This window comes from Crinia signifera, chromosome 6 (genome assembly GCF_055691185.1).
Source record: "Crinia signifera chromosome 6, ASM5569118v1, whole genome shotgun sequence".
Lineage (NCBI taxonomy): Eukaryota > Metazoa > Chordata > Amphibia > Anura > Myobatrachidae > Crinia > Crinia signifera.
In genome coordinates this window covers 218,677,400-218,686,106 of record NC_139222.1, presented here as the reverse complement: position 1 = coordinate 218,686,106, position 8,707 = coordinate 218,677,400, and the positions used below count along the sequence as shown (strand labels likewise).

Genomic DNA, 8,707 nt, shown 5'->3' with positions numbered 1-8,707 from the left:
GGGATCTGGAGCCGGGCATCGCCGTAAAATACTTGTCCATGCAGTGTACCAAGTACTGTGGTGTCTGTGGGTGCTTTCGCCGCGATCTGGAGGCTTAAAAGCCTTGAAATAGTTGTGTAGGGCGGAGGTGGGAGCGGAGCTGTCTCCCTCAGCTGCCACACATACAGCCGCCGGAACGGAAAGTCTGTTTTTTTTTCCTTTGTGTACAATAAAGATTTGCCTTTTTAATCAAAAAAAATTGTTATCAGTTTAATATCTGATACCATATAGGGGGGCCATATATTAAATGGATTTTTAGAAGAGGGAGATGGAAGAAGAGCTTGCTCTGTCCACTCCACATATTGACCTGGTATTGCAGTACTTCCAGGAATGGTGCACCTTCCTAATCTGTTATCCAAAAATAGACTATATGCCATCAATTTCAAATGTGTTTTTGTTGCAACTCTCTGTGTTGCAAATTTGATTTGTATCCATTGTTCAATTGTTTTTGCACTGTTCAACTTTGTATTTATAAATGCATGCTTTTTCTTCAACATTTAACCCTTGTGCATAAATATTTTGAAATCCGACCTCCAGTGTATCATTTTGTGACTATTTCTTGTCTACTTTATCCTTCCTGGAATCAAGACAGTTTGATTGTTTCCGTGAAACTCCAGTTGAAATCAGCATGTGCTGCCTAGCTAAATGACCTGAAGCCTGCCTAAATTAAATGACTTACAGATGGAGCGCCTCTCATTCTTGCTGCCATCGCAGAGGTTTTGGCAATCCTCTCTTCTTCTTGCGCTCCCATCTGCCAAGGGGCGTGGATGCTCACCATGCAATACAAGTCACCACCTCTGGGTGGCTAATGCTCCACCAATCTAGCGGCGGATTAAGGTACTGTACAGATGGAATGGTATCGACATTCGCCGAGCGGAGCGAGCTTACACGGTATACTACAGTATGAGACGCTCGAGTGTCTCTTCCCCTTGAACATCGCTGTGGCTCCAACTGTACTGTACTTCTGCTGTGTGCTAGTATAATTGTTGTGTGTACTGTGATAATTAATTTTGCCAATGAATAATATTTAACCATTTAAGTGTCCCAGCGCTAACCTTATGTGCTGAGTGGGTAATAAGGAGTAGAGGCTTTCATGAAATCAGCCCTCTCCTAACACATCAGGCGGCATTGACCACTTACTGTATTCAGACCCCAGTGCATTAAATCTAAATTGCACTTAATCTATTTGGTATTCAGATAAGGGAACCTGACTATATTAGTGCTATATGGATAAATTAAAATGTATTTATTAATATTTTCTTGTATAGTGCACATATTCCGCAGCACTTTACAGAGAATATTTCATAATTTACATAAGTCCCTGCCCGAGTGGAGCTTACAATCTGTATTAAATGAGCTTAAAGCTTAATTTCTCTGGTTTCCTTGGTCCAATTGGCTCAAAACTGGATTTGTATGGAAGATGAGACTTTTATCTACCAGAATATATGAACCCCAAGTTTGAGACCCCCGGAAAGGGTAAACTGCAAACATCAGAACCCATGGTGGTTCTGAATTAACGGGTCCATTCTAGTCAATGGGGGAAAATTGTGTCTATTTTGCACCCTGATATCTGCATTTCTATGAATCCTAGAGACTTGAGACTGGTACCATATGAAAGAGGAGACTCTTGGCTTAGAGTAGACGAAGTACTAGTTTATATGACATCAGTAAGGGAAGCGGCAAGCATCCGTAGTTAGGGTCCCCTCCAATTGTCCACCTATTGTAGCTCATTATGGAGTACCGCAAATAGGAAATACTGTATAGAGAGGCTAAAGACAGTGTTTTAGCATCCAAGAACTTAGGGAGGAGCTTTTCTCTATCACCATTAAACTTATATTGCTATCACTTATAACTGTAACTGTTATAGCAGAGTACAAAAAAAAGTTGTCTGTACTATTGCGTACACAAAGTGCTATTGAGACGCAAGTGCTACTTATTACCCAAAAAGGAAAAACTCTATGGAGGTTCTAAGCACAGTGTTTTGGCATCCAGGAGCTTTAATATCTCCCCATTATACTTATATGGCTGTCACTTATAGGTGTAACTGTTTCAGCATGGAACAAAAAAAAGCTGTTCGTGCTATTGAGTACGCAAGTGCTACTTATTACTCAAATAGGAAGAACTCTATGGAGGTGCTAGGAACAATGGTTTTTATTGTTATTATAACTATTTTTATTAATTAAAACTAGACAAACATAAAAAAAATTGTTTTCATAAAAGCCTTTTGGTGGGAGCCCATTCACAAGATGCCATGTAATGCAAGTTGTTTGTATAGTGCCTTCCCCCAGCAAGAATGACTGAAATGGCCTCTTTCATTGCATTCTCTGTGAAAATGTCTTCTAGGAAGGGGGAAGGGATGCGGGGGTTGTGGTGGGCTGAATACAATACCTTCAACACTAAACCACAATGGGAGTGTCTAAGACCCCGTGGGGACATGTTTGACGGGGTGTCTGAATTAACGGGTCAATTGGGAAAACATCAGAATCCATGGTGGTTCTGAATTAACGGGTCCATTCTAGTCAATGGGGGAAAATTGTGTCTATTTTGCACCCTGATATCTGCATTTCTTTTATTTTTTACTTTTTTTATTAACTTATAATAATACAAAGAGAAAAAAAAATCTGCGACAAACTAAAACAAAAAGATTAACAGGGGCAAAGGGGGGAGGTGTTTTATAAGCGACCATTATACTCTCTTTTTGTTGTATTTGAACTCTCAATTATCATATCATAGTACTTTGGACTATCTATCCATTTTATCAATATCTTCACTTTGTTACTCCAACATTATAATTAGGGGGAGGTACATTATGAGACACTAACCAGGGAGTTGATATCTGCATTTCTATGTATCCCAGAGACTTGAGACTGGTACCATATGAAAGAGGAGACTCTTGGCTTACAGAGTAGACTCATACCCCTTTTCCACTTGCAAAAATATCCCGGGTTTTTGCACATGAACGCGCATCAACCCCGGATTTAGTGCAGTGTGAGGGGGTCTTTGAGGAATATCCCGTGTCCAGCATTCCGGGATCTCTACCCAGGTCCCGACCTGGGTAGAACCCGGAATCGACACGGGATGCGGCCAGTGTGAATGGTCCCGATCAGGTACACGGGACTTTACGCTACCCCAGAATCCAGCAGCCAGTTCTCCCGGCGGGTCTGCATGACACAGGCTGTGCAGCGGCGGCATGTAACAGCAGAGGAGACCGGCTCCTACAAGGTACAGACACCCTGATTCCTACGTCCGCTGGATGCAGCAGTGGGGCACTCCTGATCTCAGATCTATGGCAGCAGCTCCCTGTGTCTTATGTGATGATTAAATGATCAGTCATGAGTGCAGTGTTTCTGGAAGTCTTTTGTACATGATAATAATATTTTGATTTCTATAGTGCTCTTTTGTCAACCAAATTTGAACACTATTGCTCATGGTGATGTGTATTTGCAGGGATTTCCCGGGATCAGTGTGAATGGGGCTGTCCCGGGTCAATCCCAGGTCTGAGTGCAATGTGAAAGGGTACATTCCCGGGTAATGTCCCGGGAAGCATCCGCGAACACATTCCAGGGTATGACCCAGGTCTGCAAGTGGAAAAGGGGTATAAGAAGTAGTTTTTATGACATCAGTAAGGGAAGCGGCAAGCATCCGTAGTTAGGATCCCCTCCAATTTTCCACCTACTGTAGCTCATTACTACTGAGTACCACAAATAGGAAATACTGTATAGAGAGGCTAAAGACAGTGTTTTTGCATCCAAGAACTTAGGGAGGAGCTTTTATGTCTCCCCATTATACTTATAGAGATATCACTTATAGCTGTATAGCTGTTCAATGCAATAAAAGCTGTTCCTGCCTGTGCAGACGCACGAAAATCTTTATAGGGAGGCAAGATTTTTTTTTTGTGTATTTAATACTGCATACTCTCTGACCTACTGTAATATAGCTGTGTTTAAAGAAAAAAAAAAAAGATCCCTTTATGAATCAAACTCAGGCATACTGTAAAACATGTGGCACGCTTATCCACTACTTTACAACACTTGACAAGAGCGGCCAGACTTTCCACTCAGATGCATCCTAGCGCCTTTTGACCAAAACAATGATACACATTAGTGTCCCTGCCCATGCTGACGCACGGAAAGGTTAATAGGGAGGCAGGAGTTTTTGTGTGCTAAATATACAGTAACTGAACTACTGTAAATTTGTTGGAAAAAATAAGTTCCCATTAATAATCAAACTCAGGCATACTGTACTTTAATGTACAACATGCAGAGCGGCGCACTTATATCCATTAGCCTACACACCTGATAAGAGCTGTCTATTTATAGTACTGTAGCTTACTGGACAGTACAGTAATAGCAAAGTAGTTCCTGTGCTACAGGGCTTTTAAATACTGTAGTCACTTCATGCACACACTGCAGCACACATTTCATGCATGCGCATTGAAGATTTCAAAAAGTGACACCTGGTGGATGATTATTGGTATTGCACTCATCCGGCAATCGCCAAGCTGTTAAAATGTTTTGCGATGCCTTGCGCTGAGGGCAGCCTGGCGTTTGAACGGCCATGGGTAGGCTGAATGAGCGGCGCTACATCTGTATTGCCCAATGTGACCCCCCCAAAATATATGGAATCACTACCTGACTTACCTACTAACTTAGCACTGAAATACCTACTTAATCACAAAATTTGAAATTTTGTACACACTTTCAATTTGAAATGGATTTTTTTCCAAGCCAAAAATGTGCCCCTTGAGAGGGTGATTTTGAAAAAGTATCACCCTCTTTGGACCAGGATACCCTCTTTGGACCATGATTTTGGTAGTCACTGCCAAAAAAACAACCTTGGTGCTCACCTATACATGACTGTCCTGTCTGCCTGTCTGCCTGACTTCCCTATAAGTAACATTACATACATCCTGCACTTTTGCTGCCCTCCCAACCAGCTGACTGTAGCCAACAAGTAATGTGAAACATATCACCTGTTTCTTACTGACCAATTGAAACTCCAGTCTAGCCTGATAACCAGCTGACCCAGCTGACCTAACCCTATGACATCTGGAGACTGGCTGGACACTTTCTGATTGGAGGAGAAAGGGCATCCAGTATTCCCTGTGAGGTGATTGGCTAGACAGGATTACCTCAGGGCTGACTGAGCAATTACAGTGTGACTCAGTGAGCCGGCCAGGACCAGGGAAGTTGTGTAAATGCTGCCTGGTTTTGGGCTAACTTCAGGGTTTTCTCCTTGCGGGGTGCCATGTTCCCACCTGAGGAGAACTTATTCTTATTTGCTGGAGTCCTGTTAAGGCTCCCAGATTGGCTTAGTTGAGAAACACCTGCAAATGGACGCGTCAGTGACCGGTCAGAAGAGGATGCTGAGGCTTGTGTGGTCGAATGTGCTGGTCCCTTTGACCCAAATAGAAAAGGAGGATGTTTACTGCATCCAAGAATTCCCGGCTGCAGGAACGTATGACATTACGTTCCAAATACCGGAGGTGTGCTTAAATGCATATGAGTGGGTAAGAGCAAAACTCACAGACGACATAATGAAGGGAACGGCCAAAGCCCCCCTTTTATGGGAGCGGAGAGACCCTTGACTGCAGATGTATGACCCTTTCGTGGAGGCAGACCAAATAAGGGCATTCCTGACAAGATACTGCTCATTTGTAAGAGGGGGTACAAGACTGACCAACATTGTGGGCATCTTTAACGGCATGACCAAATTCTGGGTACACCTCAGAATGGACCCAAGAGGCATAGGAGGGGTGATGCACCCTCCTGCGAACTTCTCTATTGGGGGTGGAAGGGGTTATTTGTTCTTCCCAGACCAGACAGTTGTAACAAGGGAAAATGCTGCTGCAATTGTATGTGAGAGGGGCATGAGGCCGCGCATTGCCTACAGGGCAAGAAATGTGACCTATGTGGCAGCTATGAGGTTCTGCCCAAGGATCCCTTCATTTAATGGACAAACTTGAGAGAATTTTAATAACTGATCGTGTGTTGATTCATATGAATGCACAGACTGAGATGGGATGCGGTCAATTTGCCGGCGGTCGGGTTCCCGGCGTTCAGAATCCTGACACTGGAATCCCGACCGCCGAAATCCCGAAACTTTCTCCCTCCGTGGGTGTCCACGACACCCATAGAGGGAGAATAAAATAGCGTGCCGAGCGTAGCGAGGCACCGGACCTGCTGCGTGGCGAGCGCAGCGAGCCCGCAAGGGGGGGCGATCCACGTCCCCCCCCATGTCGGGATTCCGACCGCCGGGATTACCTATTGGATCCACTGAGACTGCTGAAGGTGTTAATGGTGACAAAACAGCTGTGGAACCTCAGCTGTCTGCTAGAAGTAGAAACACCCATAGAGACCCATAGAGGGAGAATAAAATAGCGTGCCGAGCGTAGCGAGGCACCGGGCCTGCTGCGTGGCAAGCGCAGCGAGCCCGCAAAGGGGGGGGGGGGCGGTCCACGTCCCCCCCATGTCGGGATTTTGGCGGCCGGGATCCCGTATCGGATCCACTGAGACTGCTGAAGGGGTTAATGGTGACAAAACAGCTGTGGAACCTCAGCTGTCTGCTAGAAGTAGAAAAAATCCGGTCAGAGAAAGTCCTCTCAGTGGAGCTAGCAGCTGTGAAAGAGGCGCCCTGACAGAGGACCCCGCCCAAGTGTACTTGGTTGGCCCCACAGGAGGAGTGGCCGCCGCCGCTTCCCTTGTAAGAGCGGCTGTAGCGTCTGCTGGAGAGTTTCAACAGGGGCACAGTGAGGGAGCTACGGCGGAGGTCAGCGCGATGGACGGCGGTGTGCAAGACACAAAAGTATTGTACTCATTAGCAGTGCAGGGGGTCAGTGCCGAGGGGTCTCTGCCGGGTCAGGCACAAAGAAAGTAAATAAAGTTTTACACAGTGAGGACACAGTTAAAATAATAAAATCTCAGGATGCCGTTGTCACTAAAAACAAAAGAGGGCACAATGGACACACTGATCAGGCTGAACGTGGGAATCCCTCTGGGTCCCGTCCGGCGTCAGGCCTCCCCACCGGCGTCAGGGTCAGCTGTTATAGAGTATTTCCCCTCCCTGCCAGCAAGTGAGCAGATTCGCAGCACTGGACTGAGTCTGAGGATTCAATCAGTGAGTGGGATACAGTATCTGAGTTGGAGAGGAGCAGCCCCAAGACAGTGGTGCTGCTTCAGGAAGAGATAGAGGATTTTGCAGTGGTGCACAGATCCAGAAGACCAGGATCAGGCAGCCTAAATGCCCTAGGCTAGTCCAGTCTGATGTTACCCTGGAAACAACAAACAGGTTTATTGCCCTGCAGGAGGACGGTAACGTCTGTGTAAAAAGTGTGTTGTGTGTGCAAAAAGAACAGTCAGTGCAGGTGAAGTGCACACCTTTTCCTGTGCAAGACTCGACCAGAGTTTTGGCCGCGGGTCTCCTGGGGGACTCCCCTGGGGTTCCTGGGCAGGACAGCGAGGATTCACAGTTTGAAAAGTTTTATTTTTGCATTATATGTTTTTTGTCTCTTGCAGGTTTTTCCTTTCCCAAACCTATCTTCAAATAACCTGTTAACCCTAATTGTTAGGGGAATAAAGATTAAGGCCAAGAGACTTGCCATTTTTGAGGATCTACATAGTTATGGTGGGGATGTTTTTTGTCTGCAGGAGTGTGGTGTTTCTGAAGCTCCAGACAGTGGGGAATGGCCGTATGGTTGTTCCCTTTGGTCTGGAACAAATGTAAATAGAAAGATGGGGTGGGTATTTTGTTTAAGGGGAGGGATTTTAAAATAGATTCGTACATAGTTATAGAACCGGGTAGATGTATTATAGTTAATGTTACCTTTAAAAGTTTGTTAAATATCTACGCTCCTGCAGTGAAAGCTGCCCGCAGGGAACTTTTTGAAAAAAATAAGTTTTTTATATACCAGGAAAGGTCCCCAATATTTTAGCAAGGGATTTCAACTGCATAACAGATCACTCAAAACAGTGTCTCTAATGGAAGTTCACGAAAGAGTGTTACCATCAATAGGACATGCCTAATTCTAGAAATATGGTCCAAAACCAGTGAGTGAAATTAACCTGAGAAAGAGAACGAAGTGAGCAAATGGGCCAGAGCCCAATGTGATGAAACATGTAGTAAACATTCAGTCACAAATAGACATCTGGTCTTGTCATTCAGTGAAGAGAGATTCCTCTTCAAGGAAAGAGCCTGCGTCACTTATGGAAAGGAAACCTTTAAATGAAGATCCTTTGTATTTGTGCAGTCTAGTGCGAATTTACGCTCCATTTGGATTAACTTGGCGCATATTGGAGAAACTTTATGCTGTTTAGTCAGTTCTGCAGAGTAGTCCTGAAATACTAGAAAGGCGTGGTCTTCCCAGCTTAAGTTCCTCTATTTGCGCAAAGCCGACCAAAATAACTATGTAGACAGTTGAGCGTTCCTCTGACCTCAAAGCCAGCCTCTGACTCTGCTTACTGTCCAGTTCAGCTGCCCTCTCCTTTAGGATCTGCATATGTCCCTCACTCAAACCCTGCATCTGCAATATAGCTTCCCACATCGGGATCTCCTCCCTGCCTGGCTTTTTCGTAGCTCTCTCCGGCTCATGCAGACAGGCTGGTATATCCATGTAATCCGTCCCCGGACTCTCGACTTGGTGTGGCTCTGCACTCTGCCCGCCATCTCTCTA

General features: G+C 45.1%; 1 pseudogene; it reads left to right on the top strand.

The window, feature by feature from the left end:
* The first annotated feature begins 210 nt into the window (after positions 1-210).
* On the top strand, positions 211-383 carry LOC146012688 (U2 spliceosomal RNA; annotated as a pseudogene).
* Positions 384-8,707: the final 8,324 nt, after the last annotated feature.